This window comes from Bombus vosnesenskii, unplaced genomic scaffold, assembly GCF_011952255.1.
Source record: "Bombus vosnesenskii isolate JDL3184/JDL3185 unplaced genomic scaffold, Bvos_JDL3184-5_v1.1 scf7180000016262, whole genome shotgun sequence".
In the NCBI taxonomy this organism is placed as follows: domain Eukaryota; kingdom Metazoa; phylum Arthropoda; class Insecta; order Hymenoptera; family Apidae; genus Bombus; species Bombus vosnesenskii.
The window spans coordinates 429394-448235 of record NW_022884331.1 but is presented as its reverse complement, the minus strand read 5'-3'; the positions used below and the strand labels follow the sequence as shown (position 1 = coordinate 448235).

The following is an 18842-nucleotide window of genomic DNA, read 5'->3' as shown; positions in this document are numbered from 1 at the left end:
GCACCTCAGTCCACATCAGAGATAAGATATGGACCCCCGACCTTCGGACACTTTTCTACATCATAACCTACACCTAGCCCCTCAACATCCTAAAACCAAAACGTATATAAACCGAGACTTCACCCAGCTCGGGCAGTTCTTGTTCTTCTTCTAGTTGCTGTACTCATACAACTCCTTTTCTCCGGTTCGGTATTATTTTGTAAGTGTTAACATTTATAATAAAGTTTTATAAAGGAAGATTAGTAGTTGGGCTACGACTCAGCCTTCTTACTACAACCCAAGTACCAACTTTACGTGACATAGACAGAGTTGCTGATAATTGAAACATGACGTGAAAATGCACAATGTAAGAATTCGCTTACGTAAAACTGATTTTATATCGTAAGCTAATTTGTAAATATCAACGAGCAAAATACAGCAGAAAATATACCACGTTGATTTATTATAGAAAAAAAAATATATTATGTTAATTTCTAGCTAACTGTACGTGTTAACCCAATCAGGAAACTCCTCCATAAACATAAAATATCCATATCTAAATTGCTCTTGGATGTTTTGTGTAGTCAAATAAATCGATAAGCTAATGAAACAAATTCCGAAGCAATATCGCTTTATTCACTCGTAAGAGACATAATCGTAAAACACGAATTCATTCACGTTGCGAAATTCCTACACTCTCGAATCGACTCTCGTTTACTCCATCTACCATTCAACGTTATCAACTTTTTTCTCGTTATATAAACTCACGTGTCCCGTAATTTCCTTAATTTCTCGAGTCACGTGTCCACATCAATTCGAATCTTCGTTCTAGTCGACAGAAATCGCCTTGTAAATTTCTCATGTCGTCACGGGGTATCTAAGCGAGTATGGCACGAGCATGTGATACTTGCGACCACTGGTGTACCGCTCGCCAAGGAACACCATAATGGAATGCCCATTAGTTCTGGATAAGTGGGTTAATTGTCCATGGGTTTCGAACTACGCTATCGACGACGCGTAAGAATCGTCTTTACACGCGCTAGCTACCTACGGGGAAAGGTGTCGCTGGTACGGACTAACGTGGATTCTTAGGGTCCGTGTATCGGGATAAGATTAGGCGTTATCGCGAAACACCTAATTAACAACCTGTCGAACGTGTGTTAAGACTTACTGACAACTGAGTTTTCGATGTTCCACAGAGTTGCCGATATCAGCTAATCGGTATTCTATCGATGCAAGATTAGATCAACTGATAACATTTTCTTAACATGTGTTTTCTAATGGAACATGGCTTCTTGTCGGTTTGATTCAATTTTCATCGTGTTTAGTTTAGTTATGTAAGACTCGTATAAAGAAAAGAGAAAGGAAAATAGGCAGAAAGAAAATTTAATAACATATTGTGTTCTACATTTTCGATGGTGATTCGATGTTGGTTTAATACGTTGACTGCCACGACACCCGTATTCGGGTGTCAGCAAAGTTTCTGGTCACGCCGCGTAACCCATATTCGGGTGTCGCTTATTTGACTACTTGCGAAGGATCGTCGTGGGTATTTGAAAAGATATTCCATAATAATAAAACTGTTGAATTGTTATAAAATAAAAATACGAAAATTTATTAAAAAAATTATTTAGAATGTAAAACTTTAAAGCATTCTATACATAGCCCAGGCTAGTCGTGACAATTTGGACAATAAGTTGTTGTTTTCTTCAAATTCTTTTGTGCCTTTGTTCGGTCCATTCGACGTCTTTTATTTGCATAACATAGTTTGCATGCGTCTAATGCTTCTTCCGGAATCGTTTTTCCGAACGGCGATATTATGCTGACTCTTTCGAAGACAAGGATTTTTTGTATTTTCAGACAACCCTAATAATTTTGCAACTAATAATTGTCTAAATATTCTAATATTTATATTTTTTCCTGTTGCAATTTTGTAAACCGTCAAAGCGTTTACAACAGAAATTCCCAGAAGGAATTGAGTGCCAAGTTTTCTGTACCATTTGATTTCTTTTCTAATTGTGGTGGTCGGAATAATCTATACCACACTTTCCTTCGTTATATTCAACAACAGCTACTGGTTTTAATGTTGCGAACAAACGAAACGAAAGATCATTCTTGAGACCACCGCTTGAGCGACTCGCATTACTAAAATATCGATGGGAGCACCTAGCAGAGAACGCTTGGTACTGCTGTACGCGTGGCCTGACGGAGATTTCTTTGAAAACATGTGTGACAGTCAATGTGTTAAATTAAACAACTGCAGAAACTATGTTTTTCTCTCCCGTTTTGCAAAAACTGTAACCTTACAATTCAAGAAAATATTGTATTATAATTATAATTATAATTATAATTTATTTGATGGTGTATACGATATCTTGCAAAATAATCTCTACATCCAGGAAATTTAAATTCTCTCTAAAAGAAAAAAAAAAAAAGAAAAAATATTAGGTTAATTTTCCGTAAAATTTCGAATCTCAATTAGTTTGTATAAATTCCATTTAATAAGAAGTTTGCTATATCTAGAAACCATCATAAAAATCATCCTTCGCAAACTTCGCCTTCAACTTCCTTGTGAATTCTCAAATAAACGTGTAAAATACGATAATATCAAAGTCCATCGAGATAATGATACTATATTAAAATGAAACAGAACGAGTATCTTAGAAGTAAATAATTTCAAATTAAATTACCTGAATAACAAAAACCAGACCACCGTAAAAGCCTAATGATCAGGCATTTATTTTCATTTCTCTACGGGTAAAGTTGTATGCGGAAGTTGCCATGATATTTTCTCTACGCGCGAAATAATCGTTCGGTACATTCTCGTAATTAGACAAATCACTAATTTCGATGATTTCGAGATGCTACAGCGTCCTGTATCTCGAACTGTTACGACACTCGAGAAAAAGGAGTCGCCGGTAAGAAAGAAGGACTGACGTATCGAGATATGATTCATCTCTATAATTAATTACTATGACTTATGGTGGAGGCTCGAGAATGAATAAAAGACCACGTGCAGTGAAAATTGAGGAGGAAATGAGAGGTACCCGGGGGAAAGCAGACTCTGTGATTAAGACCGAACACCGATACGTGTGACGGATACGCGAATATTATAGCCAAGTGGAAATGCTGTTTCTAGCTAGACGTTAATGAGCATATCCTGTTTCCTCGCGTACTCTTGTTCCCATATATGTGTTTGTGTGATCTTCGTTGTAACCATGAGGATAAATAATTATCTATATCGATGAAAATAAAACTATATGTATCAAACAGATTAACATGAAAACAAATGTGTTGTAATTAACTTGGCAAAAATATTTGTTTCAAATATTCTCCATTGATTTATATAGGCAGAAATAGAAAATTATTATTTAATATTAATATGAATCGCGTGATATTAATTTAATGTAAATTGTCTAATATTAATCATTTTACTGCACGCGGTATACAAGGACATCGAAGAATCTTTTACTGAAAGTACGTAATATATTTTTCTAGAAAAAGAACTAGCTTGTTCCTGTTAAGATTTATCAAATGTTAAACGGAAATTCAAGATAAGATTACGCTAGATAAAACGAAATTTACACTTGCTTTTATATGTCCTTTTCTTTGAAAAACGCTTGGACATCCCGCTCTAAAAATATTCGCTCGTATAACTGATTTCCGTTGAACTATTTCCTTCTTGAAACTTGACTTTAACCAGTTTACTAATGTCAATTTCCTGTGTAGGACATTTATTCTTTATTCGTCATGAGTGTAGAGTCAATAATATGCGTATAACTATATAGAATTCTGCGCATTAAACAGATGATTAAATTTATTCGTAGAGAGATACAAGCGCGGATTATAAAAAGCGATTATGGTTACTGAATAGCTAACTACCTGTGCTTAATGAACTACATAAACAAGTCTTTCAATATCATCGAGCCATAAGCGGACGAGAAGAAAAGGAGGTTTACAGTTACGCCTTTTGACAGATTCGAGAAAAACCCACGCAACGTTCATTTTAATGCAATCTGACAAAATCATATTACCTGCTGCACGTCTCCTAAGATAACTATAAAAATTTCGAAGTAACTTCTATAAATTTTGCCAAATATGTTAATGATTCCAGAAAGTTAAGCTTCAGCTGCTTCTCTTTTAAATCTATTCAAGCGCGTGACGTCAGCCACGATCAAAACACGTCCGATTTCAATTAATAACTAACTCCTTTATCCGAATAATTTATAGCACCTACTAAATTGTGTATTCTAAGAATTGAATTCTAACATAGGAAAATCAATAATGATTTTATACTCACCGAAAATTCATTAGACCTATTAATCATTACGCTATTGAAATAGAATTTTAACCTCTGATCGTAACCATGATAAAATGTTGAACTGGAAACGAACGAGATAAAAAATTATCCGATAAATTAGTACAATATTAATGTTTCGCATATAGTACAATTTCCTAAAGTGTGGTCGACAAGTTGCTAGTTAGTACGGCATTAAACTATAGTTAAAAATAAAAAAGAAAACTTTCCGAGAAACTACTACGAAAAACACAAGTCCATGACCACAAAAAATGTAGGTTACATGGTCTTTCGAGTCTTTTAAGCGTCAACTTCTTCAAAATTCAAGCCTAAAAGAGGCTCTTAAAACAGTAACGTTCAAGTCTGACGTCAGTTGAAACTCTCGAACGACGCGGAGCGCTATCACGCATTATCCATTGTTGCGTATGCGCATACTCGAGGCGAGGGCCGCGAGAAAAAGAATCCGGCGGCTCGATCTTCCGGAACGCGAAAAAAACGGGGCCGTAACGCACGATCAATATTCATAAACGTTGGCTCGGAAACAAGGGCGGGTTGGTCGAAGGAGGCGGAGGAGAAAGAAGAGGATAGAAAGAGGATCGCAGCGAAGAGAGTCCAATTAAGGCACCAGGAAGAGGGAGATTTCTCTCAGCGGAGAGTTAACGCGAACCTAGCATACGCGTGTAAACGGCGTCCTCTACGTATGTATTTAGATCGTGGCGAGTCTAACCTAGGCCCCCAGTCCAGATTTATTATCCCGCGGGACGTAGGCAGATCGCCCACCACTACCACCAGACTAGCTTCCCACGCATCCCTCATTCGCCGATATCTACTTAGTCTCATCGGAGGTTGCTTTACCGAGGTTTGCTTCGCGTAGAGATCAACCTATTCCAGTACTGAGACATCGTAGACTTCACGACTACGGTGATGTCGTGTCAACCTGTTAACCTTGTTGCGTTCTTTCGGTCATTTTCGGCGAAATTCGTTTTTCCTATCCTTAGAAAATTTCGTACAATTAAAGGGAAATGTGAAAAAATCGTACTTTTGGTTTCTCGGGATCGATCGTATTATACGAAATAGTTCCGAATCCGCTCTGAACGAGCGAAGCGTAACGCTGGCGAAACGTTGGCGCAAAAGTACAACGAATAACACGGTTGATCCCCAAAAACGAAAAGTACGACATCCATTAACCATCGTGAAAACTTCAAATTTGTAAAAGAATTCACACTTAACGCTGTTCGAGGCTTCCGGATAGAGACCGTGTCCTAAATGAATTTCTTTCCGACGTTTCCAGGATTGGAACGAAATTCTTTTTGGTCACGGCTTCTATTCGAAAATCTCGAACAGTGTTGCATACTCGGAACAGTGTGAAGAATCCACGTCGCGAAAACCTCGAATCTCTTGTAAAAGAATCGTTATTGACATGTGTGATCTCTCGTTTCAATTGTTTGCTAATGTTTCTCTTAAGACAACTATCACCCCGTTCGATTTGGATGGCCATATCGTGGCGCAAGAACAGGAAATCAATAAAATCAGCACGGTACTAACGCGTTAATTCATCATTCATATTGCCAATCCCTGGTATATAGTAATTTCTTTATTCGCTGTAAAATCTGGTAGCTATATTTGTCTTTTATTACATACGTCATGTAACATGCTTTTTCCTTGTACGTATGCGTGACATGCTTGATACGCCCAGTAGGAAGAGACATGTAAGTATAACAGAATGACCGATCGAATAGCGGCGCTAACTCAGCAGGTTAACCCACACGATCGACCGATCGCGTCATCTTCCTATATCTTCGATGACGTCACGCGACTATCTCCACAGAAGGTTAAGGACCTCGGAATCGGTTCCAAAGCACCTGAATATATCTGGACGTGCGATTGAATTCGGCGACTTGGTCCCTCGTGTTGAGGTTATTCGATGTGCAAACAGAGAAACTCGTGGATAAATTGTAAGGTAGAAAATATATTTAAATAGAAGTGTAATTATAAGTAAGAATACAATTTGAGCTGGTCCAGATCCGCACGCTAGCTGCGTTACCCAATAACTGAAAACCCCGAAGCCAACGTCGCCTGTTTCCCCTAATCACTGGACTACTTGATACGACGGACCGGATTCGCAGGCTGAAGAGGCACTACCCGCTAGACCTAAACGCTAGATTCAATTAGTTATCTAAATTAAGTAATATTTACTTATTTATAATACTTACTTATAAATTATACTTATCTATAATAAGTATTAACTTATTATAAATAATCAGCCATGTCACTGCGCCACGCCAGAAAAATTACTGAAAATTCTCAACGCGAGAATTGATAGCAATTTTAATAAATAAAAAAAAAAAACGTCGCCTGTCTACTGTTTATGGTTTGTCTTCGTCGCAATCTTTTATCTACACGCTGTCGATGGCTTCGGTGCTTGGGAAAACTAAAAAAGACCAGATGTAGAGTTTTCTTAGAAGCGGTGACCGCTTCAACACCTCGTCCCCCCAAAACGGAACAACACGCCTACCGATAGAAAACTGCTTCGATAAAAAACAATTTCGTTAAAAGGATACTGATTAAGTATTAAGTAAAACGAGCATTTGAACATTTTTACGTTATTACAAATGTATAAAAATCGAACGAAGCACTTTGATCTAATTTAAATAGCCAATCTTAAACTCTTAATAGCCTTTTTAAAATGGTTAAGAGTTTTATTTCTATCGTCTGTTAATCGTTCGTTACGCATGTACGATCGGGTGATAATAAATTGTGGTGTTTTAAGAACGGATAAAGTTTTAAAGTAAAAATGAAGATTGGATAAGTGTGGTTTCCTAAAAATGGGCAAATTTAAAAAGGCTAGATTGCAGCGAAGAATATTGCAGCAATTTTGTGCAACTGTGTTTGTAGGTGCTTATAATGTCGCAACCTGCTAGCAATGTTGATTACTACGCTGCTCTACATGATCCATCATCATATATGATTATAATGATTATATGTCACCCTGCACAAACAACCCCGTCATCTTTTAATTTCTCGGCATCGACGAACCATATCCTGCTTCCTTACCTACTCGATCACCATTCGAACAATGTTATAAAGTGAAAATACCAGAATAAATTACATTAACTGACCAAAATAACGAAATAATAATATGTAATTTGAGCACGAGATGTCAGTCTCGCTCGACAATTTCATTATTCTTTAATTCTGTGATATTGCGCGTTATTGAATCTGAACAACTTTCAAATCAAATCAATCCATAAAGTCCATAAAATTTAATTGTTATGTAATAAAGCGATTCCTGAGAACGATTCGTCCCTTGAAACAATGTAGACATCTCGTTTGACGAAATGATTTTGATGAAAATGTTTGGACAAACGTTACATTATCATTTTAAAAAAATACATAGTTCTCGAGTTACTTTCACCATCAACCCTTAAAGTTGAATTCCTGTACTCGATCTTCATACTTCGATTCTCTCGAATATTTTGAATCGCTAAATATCGCGTTCTAATTCTCCCGCGATCCTTAGATCTTCTGTGTCTCGATCTCACTGTTTTGAATTCAAAGAAAGAATTCATTGTATAATTCTAATAACGATTCATCCACGTTTCTCTTCATCGCGTTTAAGATATTTTTTCACGGTGGACAAATGTGATTCACTTTTACGTGAAATTGCACATAAATACTTTTATGCAACGGTTTATGTTTCTTTTTTCAGACAGAAGGTACTCGCCGTACGATGCACTGCGCATACAAGCAACCGCCCCAAGGTAAATGTAGCATATTGCGTAACAATAACTACAGAACGATGTCCCAATCGAATCTTCTCGGATCCACGTTCGGCGAACTTTCCCAGACCAATTAACCGTTCGAAGCGGGTAATGTATTCGCGGAAAAATGTTCGGGGCGACGAAGCCAAGCAACAGCAGGCAGCACACGACGCGTTCGAGCTTCGACTTATCGAGCTGAATCGTGTGGCGTTCGACCGCTGCAGGGATATAAATGCTATGTTACAAGCCGAACGGACGCGATAAAAATTCATTACAAGCGCAAAGTGCTCGCGCGAGCAAGCGATTTACGCCTACGGCGATGCGAGCCCAACGGCAGTCTCCTCGCTGGCAATAATTAGCGCGTGTGACGGAACGATCCGTCATCATTGATAATTATGACGATTATGCGCGGCCAGTGCATCGCGTGCGTTAATGCGACCTGCCGCCGTCTGATCGTTGCGCACGTCTAACTTAATTGCGCTAACCTACGAAACGTCGATTAACGATCGCAATAACCGGACGCCATGACAACCGCCTTAAATCAACTCAACCAACGACCAATACATCGACGGCGATTCCGACCACGATCCGCGATAGCACGGTGTGCACGAGCCTTTATCTACGTTCGCTAATACTTCCTCCCGTTCTTAAGACTCGCTCAGATCAATCAAGTTACGTTCTTACTATTAGTTGAATTCTAATCGTTTTAATCCGACCGATTCCACTCCGACTTTGTGTTTATACGAAGCAAGTTGTTCGGCTTGAATGAGATTCGACTTAATCTCGCTGGAATCGCGCTGTTCTATCGTTGACACATGTCTCAGTCCTGTTACTATTCGATATTGCTTTCATTTTAGCAAAGAAGAATGTTTAACGTTCTAAGAAGACATTTAACGTAACATATTAAATTTGCTAAACGCACCTGCATTATTTTAGTGATTGGTAAAATGAAAGATGTGACACCCATAGTTGTCACAAATTTGACAGTTCTACTACGAAACGGTAGGTGAAATTGGCAACGAATCACTTAGATATGAATCACTTTGGCGTGTTCGAGGCTGTTAGGATAGATTGCTGTAAAAGATAAAGAAAATTATATAGGATAAAGAAAACCACGTAGGAATGTCTCTTTGGCAACTGAGTAGAGTGCTTAAAAAACTGTCAGTTTCATTTAGAAATTGCATATCAGCGAACAACTAGAAATTGCATTATCTTATTTAACAACTGCTATTCGTTACAAATAGAAAAACGATTACGAGGTGCGGAATTTCGCTTGAAGCCTGGCAAGATACAATATTTCCAGCCACGCGAAGCAACAAGTTCGTATTAATAAAGCGACTTGAGGCATCTTCGAACCGAGCAACTGAAAATAAAATGGCTTGACAAATGAGCATGATCGTAGTAACTCGAAATAATATTTCAAGTGAAATTAAATTGAATTCGAATCGCTCGAATTCAAGCATCTTAACTCATCCGAACGAGGCTTAAACCGTCTATTTCGCGTTCGCCATTTTGCCATAGTGGATGGGCTAGATTATTTAGCCGTGGCCTCGATTTCATATACAAGTAATAAAGATTTAATGGCGGCCTATTTGTATAGTTTATTATTCACTGAACGTATGCTGTGCCGATCGATATTTCATGCGTACGATTTTACGCTGTACACACCGCGGTTGCAACCGTGTTGCACACACCTTTTATCACAGCAGCAACTATGTTTTATCCGCGGATCGAAGACGAGCAGGGCGTTTCTATTCACCGTGTTTACGGCTTATCGTTAAATAATAATTGCCGTCCACTCGTCGAAGATAACGTATTATATCAGCGGTACTGAATACATTAGCGCCATTAATAGCGGATACTTTCAACCGCTCTCCTTCTTCTCCTCTCTTTTCCTTCGTTTCACTGTTTTTCTTTTTCAGTTTTCTTTTTGCTTGTCTTCTTTTAATCGATTGCAGCATCGTTATCTTTGCCAATGTATTAAACGCTTCGTTGGCTTAACTAATTCGCGCCGTACGTGCCTCCATTCGCTCGATTTCAATGAAAGCGAATTCGTTCGCTATTCCACAACGTCCGCCATTTTATATCTTATTATTATTGTTATCGTAGATTCGATTTGTTTTCAAGAAATATGCTACAGTGACACACTTACGTCAAATACTTAAGTTTTCGTTAGATGTGTCTCTTCTTTGTAATATTTTATTGAATATTATTTTTCGATAACAATATCTTACAGTCTGTATACAGGATGAGTCAGCAATGATAACCGCTTGAAATAACTCGCTACCTATTGACTTTACCAAAGAACGTTTAAAATAGAATTTACTGTATCCGGAGGATCTGATTAGGGGAGTACAATTTGCTTTTTTAATATCTTACATTTGTTGAGATATTAAGGTGACCTCGAGTGTTTTACATGGTACCGTATATTTTTTTATAACGTTAGTTGATTCAACTGGGTATTTCACGCGAAAGAATATTAACTTATCTATTTAACCTGTTTGTCGAATTGTTTGTTTCTCAGTTGTTTTCGTTGTCTTCGTCTCTCATACGTTAAATTTGTCAAATTAAAGTTAACTTGGATTAAATTCAAATTAAATTAAAGTTAGTACTTTTCTTGTAAAGGATGCTTAGCTGAGTCAACTGATGTTATAGAAAAGATATGGTGCCAGTTGAAAAACTCAGAGATCAGAGCATTTATAAAACTATAAATATTACTATAAACTATAAATATTATTAAAAACTATAAGGTATTACGAAATCAAACTATATTCACCTGATCAGGTCTCTCGAATACAATAAATTTTACTTCAAATATTTTTCGATCAAGTCGATAAATAACGACTTATTTCAAGTGATCATTCTTACTGACTCACTTCGTATATGTACATACCATACTGAAAATATACTGTTCGATGATCTTTTTCAGCTGCACCATTTCACCTGTGTTCTTCGTGTATAAAACACAAACATTAATTCTAATTCCTATTCATTCATCTAATTTCTTGATACCACTTCGTATGTAATTTCCGTACAACACTAATCAAACTTTAAATTAATACTTTTTGCACTACTAAGCAGTTCATTATAATGTATTACGTTACACCGCAATAGCAAAAAGGTATCGATTACAGAATTAAAAAAGCTCGTATTAAATGTCCAGACACGTACTTTTCAAAAATTACATGTATTAAGAACTCATTGAAAGAAATTACCATCCAACAGAAGTTGCACAACCTAATTGCACAATCATCCACCAAGAAACACAGATGTTAAAGATAGCGTGTGTTGAAGACTTAATTCTAAACCCTTGAACCCTCCTTACAATAATCATCTCTTCATCCTTAAGATCTGCTGTATTTCAAGTATCAGATACAAAAATACATGCATTTTTTACCTTTTATGGTTACCATTTCGATTTTTAGATACTTTGCTTAGTAATTAATCGTTATAACAACTAGATCGTACTATTTTCTGCAACTTGGAGTTATTTAAATTATTTATAACAACATAGTTCCAATGATTTGATTAAACATTTCTACTATCAACTCAAAAACTTTACAAATATCACTTGCATCTCTTTACTAATTATTAAGAATTCTAGATGCCTCGTATGAAATTAACATAAATAATTGCGTTACGTGTAACGACATTTAAGACGCGCAATGTTATTTACTATATTTGATGACCAGCTTGATTTTCTATTCAGCTATGTTCTTCGACGAGCTGATAATTAATTCAGCAACTAACGATCGAATTAATCGATAATCAACGAAGAAAACGAAGAAAATGTCGCCTTAAATGATAGATATGTGATTACATATGATAATTCATAATTCACTAGCATCCCGAAGTAAAATCACACGAATATAACAACGAAACAGAAAACACAAATAAAAACGAGAAAAAGGAAAGAATTGTGAAAGAAGATTAAAAATGGTTTATAGACTTCTACCGTCTATGATCCTTCGGAACATGATGCCGGCGTTAATCTCGTTACTGAGATGGCGCAGTTGCACACATGATTCGTGGCGGAACAGCACGTATCGTCGCGTCGCCCGGAATTTTATAAGGCATTAATTGCAGTCGGCTGGCGATTTATAGAGGCGGACTCATCAATTAGAGAAATTTGCATAGACGTTTTAATTAGCGTTGCCGCACCACCGGAGGGCCACGGTCGCCTTCCGCCTCTCCTTTAACGCCATCTTTCATCCCTTTATCCTGCTTCGACTCGCGCTATTTACCCGCTTGTTCGCTCTGTACGTATATATCATTCGTGTATATAAGTTGGTATGCTTGTACACGCTCGTTCTCAACCCTCCATAACCGCGTGCTTTTTCAACTTGACTCGAATAAAAAATTTATGCAACAGGGAAATAGCAAATATTCATTGCTAGATATAAATTAGTAATTAAATTCGATCGTGATGAATATTTTAATATGCGAGAGAGAAAAGAATGGTTTGTAACCGTCAAATCGTGATAAAGAAGCAGAACTTGTGCAATGTACATGCACGCATAAATAGTAGTAGAAGGAAGGAAAGCTTTTTACAAGCTGCAAATCTAATAGAAGTACCAGTTCGTTTCTTTTTTAACGTAGTATCAGAATAACTAATAACGAAATTAATACTGAAGTATGATAGCAATTCAATTAGGAATAGGTTCATAAAATCGTAAAAAAAAATGTGGATAACAATTTCCAAGACACATTTGGAAACAAAAATTATCACATTTGTATAGAACAAATCTTGATAGCATTTAGTATTTCACTAATACTAACGATTTTATTAAAACGTAGAAGTACAAAATTAATTTAATCCTACACGATTATGAGATATTATATAATATCTCATAATAATTTTCTACTGGACTTTAACGTTTAAAAATAACCTTTATCGTAACGTAACATTCTATGGCAGGTTTAACGGAGGATCAGATCATCTTGAATTTTACTATTAGTAATCTTGTAACTAAATTACATTTTGCCAAAAAGAAGCAAGCAATCTCGTATTTTTCAACGACAGTACAATAACATATCGACACTTACAATGGTATTGTAATATCGTAAAAGAGTTTGATTAGAGATCGGTTGAAAATAGAAAAAACCGTGTACGTCGTCCTTCTGTGGTTTGTCTACATTTAAGAGCGCCTATGTGACTAAAGTCACCTAGTTCTTGCAGAGATGTGAAAAAAAAAATAATAAACAACGCTAGAGCAGAAGGACGGTTTCGTGTTTCAAGGACGGACGACCGAGAGGTCAAAGTATGCAAGTTGAAAAGTGTGTGTGTTGCGAGAATCAGAGTTTTTTTTTTTTTTATTTAAAATTTCACATTCACAATTTGTCCAATTTGGACATTTGGTAGAATTGTTTATCTGTTTGATTATCATGTGGGTGCTTACCCCCAATGGGGTACCATCTTCGTGTTTGTTAAGATATATCCTTTGTGAGATCTGCTGGGTGTTTCCTTTTTAGTCTTCTTTCTATGCTTGTGTTGATCGTTTCCGCTGCCAGCCGGATCGGGTGCGTTGCTATTCTTTCTCTGTACCTTTTTGCGAATCTGCTAATCTCTTCCTTGACCGTTGGTATTCCAAGGTCTTTCCGTATGTCCTCGTTTCTAACGTACCATGGGGCGTTTACAATTGATCTAAGAATTTTAGCTTGGATTGTCTCTATTTTGCTTATATGGCTCATTGCTGCTGTTCCCCAAAGTGGTATTCCGTACGTCCAAATTGGTTTTATGATCCTTTTGTATATTTTTGGTTTGTTTTCTATGCTTAGTTTGGATTTTCGACTTGTTAACCAATACATTTGTCTCCTTGCTAATTGTATTTTGTCTATTATAGATTTAATATGCTGTTTCCATGTGAATCGTGTATCTAAGTGGAGTCCTAGGTATTTGACTTGCCTTGTTTGTATTATGTGCGTGCCGCTCAGTCTAATGTTTGGAGGTATCTGTTTTCGCAGTGTGAATGTAATGTGGTTGCATTTATCGGGGTTTGCTTTAATTTGTTTAACTTGAAGCCACTTTTCTATTTTTGTGATATGTTCTTGTAGTGATGTGACTGCTGTTGCAGTGTCAGAGAATCAGAGTTGATCGAGACATCGAAGAGTAGAGTTGAGAGAGCTAATCGAATCGTCTAAGAGTAGAGTCGTTAGAGTTGATCGAGTTGTCAGTGTTGTAGAGTTGTTAGAGTTGCTAGTGAGAGAGAGAGTGTGTGTGTTAGATTCGTCGTGACGAGAGTTGCCGAATAACTGTAAAGTTATTTGATATAGATACGAGTATCGCATTTAGTTTCAGTTAAGCAGACATCGTTTCTGTCCAATTAATACCTGTATATTCAATTCATTATTAATAAATTGTAAGTAATCGGGAAAAAATGTATACCTTAATTTCCACGATACTACAGTATATTACCGATTTGTCAGACAATAGCAAAACCGTGTCTCACTTCAGACTATGGTCACAATAGATGTTTCTTCTGACGAATGAAATCTCCGAAAATTGAAATGCGTTCGCTCATATTCAATTGCTCTGACTCATCCGTATTCATGAGAACTGCAATCATAGCCTCATTCGGATAGCCAGCAGTTTACTGACAAACGCATAAGAATGTAATATCTATCTAATATCTAATACGTTGTAGAAAATTAAATTATTCCCCGCAAACAAAAATTCCCAAATGGAACACAGAGCATGTACTGCTCCATACCCTCCTCATCGTTAACTCCATCATAAACGAGCGTCGATCGAATTATCCAGCAAGAAACCGGCGCTTTCACCCGATCGATTCGACCACGGGGAGTCGGCTGGAATTGCAAAACGTCGGTCGGCGTAACACGAAGTCTTTATTCGAATAAAAAAAAAAAAAAAAGAAAGGGAAGGTTAACGGCACGCGGCGTGTGTGGGATGCGTTTCTTTTCGTTACCCTGTATAGGTTCCTGTTATTCGACTGATCGATCGAGGGCCCGCCATTTGATTGTAACGACCGCCTTTTCCCTGCTTCAAAATACCCGACCAAGCTACGATCGACGTTTTCTCGTTTTTATCGATCGTCCAACGCACGAATTATCCGCGTGCTTTCGCGACACTATCTCGAGCGGAATTCGCCACAGCTGCGAGTCGAATGATTATGACTGGCTATGTTGGCCGAGTTATGGCTTCCGATACGCAAGTCGTTTGCACCTATATTCTTATCCCCTGAATAATGTAGTAACTTTGCGTATACAACGGATAATTAACATGGTGCGGAATGTCAATTGGTATCAAGGTATGTATGCGGTACGGCGGTATATAACAGTAGATATGTATAGTGTTTTACAGGATGTTTCTTTTAGCTCTTAGACCGCGATTAGGCGGTCGCTGAAATAGCTTAACGTAACGAACGTTGGGACAAAGTAGCGTGGCATTATAACGTACATTACCGACCATAAATCATCGGACTCTTAGTATTGTTATATTGTATCAGGGTTGTTTGGAAACTTTGTAGAGAAATTTATCGAGAATTTACAACGTAAATATGATATAGCATTTTTAAAGCATTGAGACTTTATTTAATAATACATGTAGTTTCTTCGGATGATTTTTAGTTTGCTTTGGCATACTATGATCAGCTTTATGATTATTTTTCTAATAAAATAGTTTCTGGTAATAATTTCTTTGTAATAAATTTCACGCACACATAGAGTAAACAGTTTGTTGCTATAAAAGAATTAAATCTTAATTTTGTGAAGAATAGAATGAATAATGGTGGAATAATTAAATCTTTTTTAATAAACATTATGTTTAACGTTAACAGGTGTTCTGTATTTTGCAGACGATTTTATACATACTTCCTTATGAATCTCAAACAAAGTCGAAATTTGCTAATATTTGTATAACGTGGTTTAAATTATATATCGAATACCAATTTTTCCTCGGGTCGATTACGAGTTGTTTTGTTCGACATACCTGAAACAAAAATGAGAAAATATATTTAATAGATCATTACGTGATATCAATGAAAAAAGTGTATAATTATATATAATACTTTAAAAAATTATCCATATAATACGAAATATTAAATATGTATCAGATATAATATTGCATATACACCTATTACAAAGAGATCATATATATGTATGTGTAAATATGCCACTTAAGCCAATTACAAGTAATGAAACTGACTACACAGATTACATTAGATTCAAATTAAAAAACAATCAGCAATTCTATCAAACTTCAAGAAAATCCACGCCAGGAATTAATTTGCGAAATCATAGATTCTAAGAAACTCTTAAACGGTATACGTATGCCATAGGATACGTTTAGTTAAACGTTCTCTACGACGAGGTCCATTAAACGCCTCCATCAAAAAGACTCTTAATCCAACAAGCGTCTCCTGTTTTTTCTTCAAATTCCCCGAAGAAAAAAACTTTGGCTGAAATCAACGACCTCGCCTCTGTGGCACCTTCTCGTCTCCAAAACGATCATGAAACCAAATTTCTGCGCGAAATGCCAGCGACATTAGATCACGATCGCGTTTAGCCCCGGCTCTTTCATTTTTTTCTGCTCTCTGGTCGACTATGCTAATTCGAAGTCTCAATATGGCATTAAATCACGGCGGCTGAGTTTCGCGAACACGGCACAACAGACATCCTGCTAGCTCATGAAAAGCCGAAAGGCGAACTCGGCAGAAGATAAGGTTTCTCACCGCTACGAAGCTAGCAGCGTGCCAACCTGGTCACCGCTTTCCTTTTCTCCAAACGAGAATTCCTCGAATTAGAGGGCAGCACGAGCGTGGGGTACGCAGACCGCTTTTAAGGGAACCAGTCTGCGTATCGCGTGCACATTGCCACGAATTTCATCCATTATATGGTGGAGAGTTTTGGGTAATTAGCCGTGTCCCTGAACTAATCCTTCGTCCATTTTCTACTCGGTCTGCACACTTTGTCTCCGCTATCGCGGTCCACCATCTAATGGCTCGTGATAGAGGAGCGAGAAGAAGAGAGCGTGTCTCTTTGTCTGGACCGTGGCTGGCCAACGCTCGAGAAGATTCTCTTCCGAGCGAAATGTCAAGAAGGAGGCGGTTAATTCTCAGCATTTACCCAGCCGGCAGTCTGACCCAACTATTCATTAGACGGCAGTGCTGCATCCCGTAGCGTCCTCTTCTTTTTTTCTTTTTCTTATTCTTGTTCTTCTTCTTCTTCTTCTTCGTCGTCGTCTTCTTCGCGACGATCCGAGACGAAGAAAAACTTGAGCTAGGATGACAGAGAAAAGAGGATGGCGCGAGAAAGAGGCAGAAAAGAGAGACGTTGTGCAACCTGGTTCGCGACTCACTTACCATCCTCCAACTGTGTGATTTCGAACAGAGAAGCTTTGACTGAGCGAAGTTGAAACGTTCCAGCGGATATTGGGAAACTTGGAATTCGCTCTCTGGCGTTCTATGAATTAATTAGAGGACTCGACTAGCTATGGATGGCAATAAATTTGCCAAGATAACGTTACTCTCAAGGTAACGCTGTTGGTGTTGTAACGAAGTCTAATGGATATAGAATGGTAATTCTTTATCGTCTCTCGGGGATGTTCCGGGAGTGGTCGAAACGAGATATGTCTTTGGCACTTGTTCGCCCTAAGTAGCTGCGTACTTTTTGATTAGTGAATTAGTGGAGATAACGTTGATGAGTCGCCAGTAGCAGCTAGACTTTATCTTAAAATTTTATTACTCTTTTCATTTATTTAGCATAGAAATTAGTGTCCCACTTTTGTATGGCTTGAATGTGTTTAGCAGTTAACTGTACGAAATAATCGAAACTATACGCGTGTTTAAAATGTACGCATAACTGTAAAATCATCTTAAAACGTTCGATCCTTATACAGGTACAGGGTACAGGATACGATACAGCAAGATCTGATTAGGAGTATGCAAAACCGAGCAGTTAAACTTATTGGAAATGGAGGATGACACATACGTTACTAAATTATTGTTATAATTTTATTTTATGGCCTGCTGAATCCAAGTTTTGCATAATAAAATATCCTGTTATACCGGTTCTATAGTTATAAAACAAGAATTATGTTTTTCCCACTTTTCTTTCTTTTCAGTAAATGTGCAATCTATCCTTTTTGGGGGAGCAAGAAGTAAATTGTTTCTCGGTACGATTCGAGGTACTCGTATGACATACGTAATTCCTTATTATACTAACCACAATACACGTGAATCTAAATATTATGAGTGTGGGTAGTTACGTCATGGCATTTGTCAATATATTTCGTCAAAAGCATAAAACATGAAAATAAAATATACAAATAAGATAAAAGACCATTCGAGATGGAATAAAATCTCTGATCCAAAGATCAAAGATTTATTACGTCATTTATTTCTTCACAAGAATGAAACACCCACTATCACAAAATCAGCACCTCGCTAAATTCTTCTTGTCACTCTAACCATATTCGGTGCCTACATCCTACACTCGATATTGCCAACCGTTTCTATCTCGTAAGTTATCTGCCGACGTCGAACAAAAACACCACGCTCCAATTTTCACACAGCACGATACTTGTCACCGGACTTCCTTACAACGGTTCTACCTGTTTCGCTTTTCGAAGGTTTCCCGTGCATTCGCCAAGCCTATCTCTTTCATCGTAACTATTGTCAGCCTACGCGGCACCGTTCGTTCGCACGCAGTTGGCGAACGCAAAAAAAGAAACGGGGTAGTCGGAGAATCGAGAGAAGGATGGTAAAACCGACTTTCACTTCGCTGGCGCCAATCGACGCGATGTACACGCTCGTCATCGTTTAACTTCTCGATGATCGGCGCTCGGT

At 37.5% G+C, this 18842-nt stretch overlaps 1 long non-coding RNA gene across 1 annotated transcript; it reads left to right on the top strand.

Annotated features, from left to right (window-relative positions):
- Positions 1-1763: 1763 nt before the first annotated feature.
- LOC117242004 lies at positions 1764-18340 on the top strand. The gene is made up of 3 exons (XR_004495159.1): positions 1764-2003; positions 3123-3124; positions 18328-18340. It is a non-coding gene; the product is annotated as an uncharacterized LOC117242004 (long non-coding RNA).
- Positions 18341-18842: the final 502 nt, after the last annotated feature.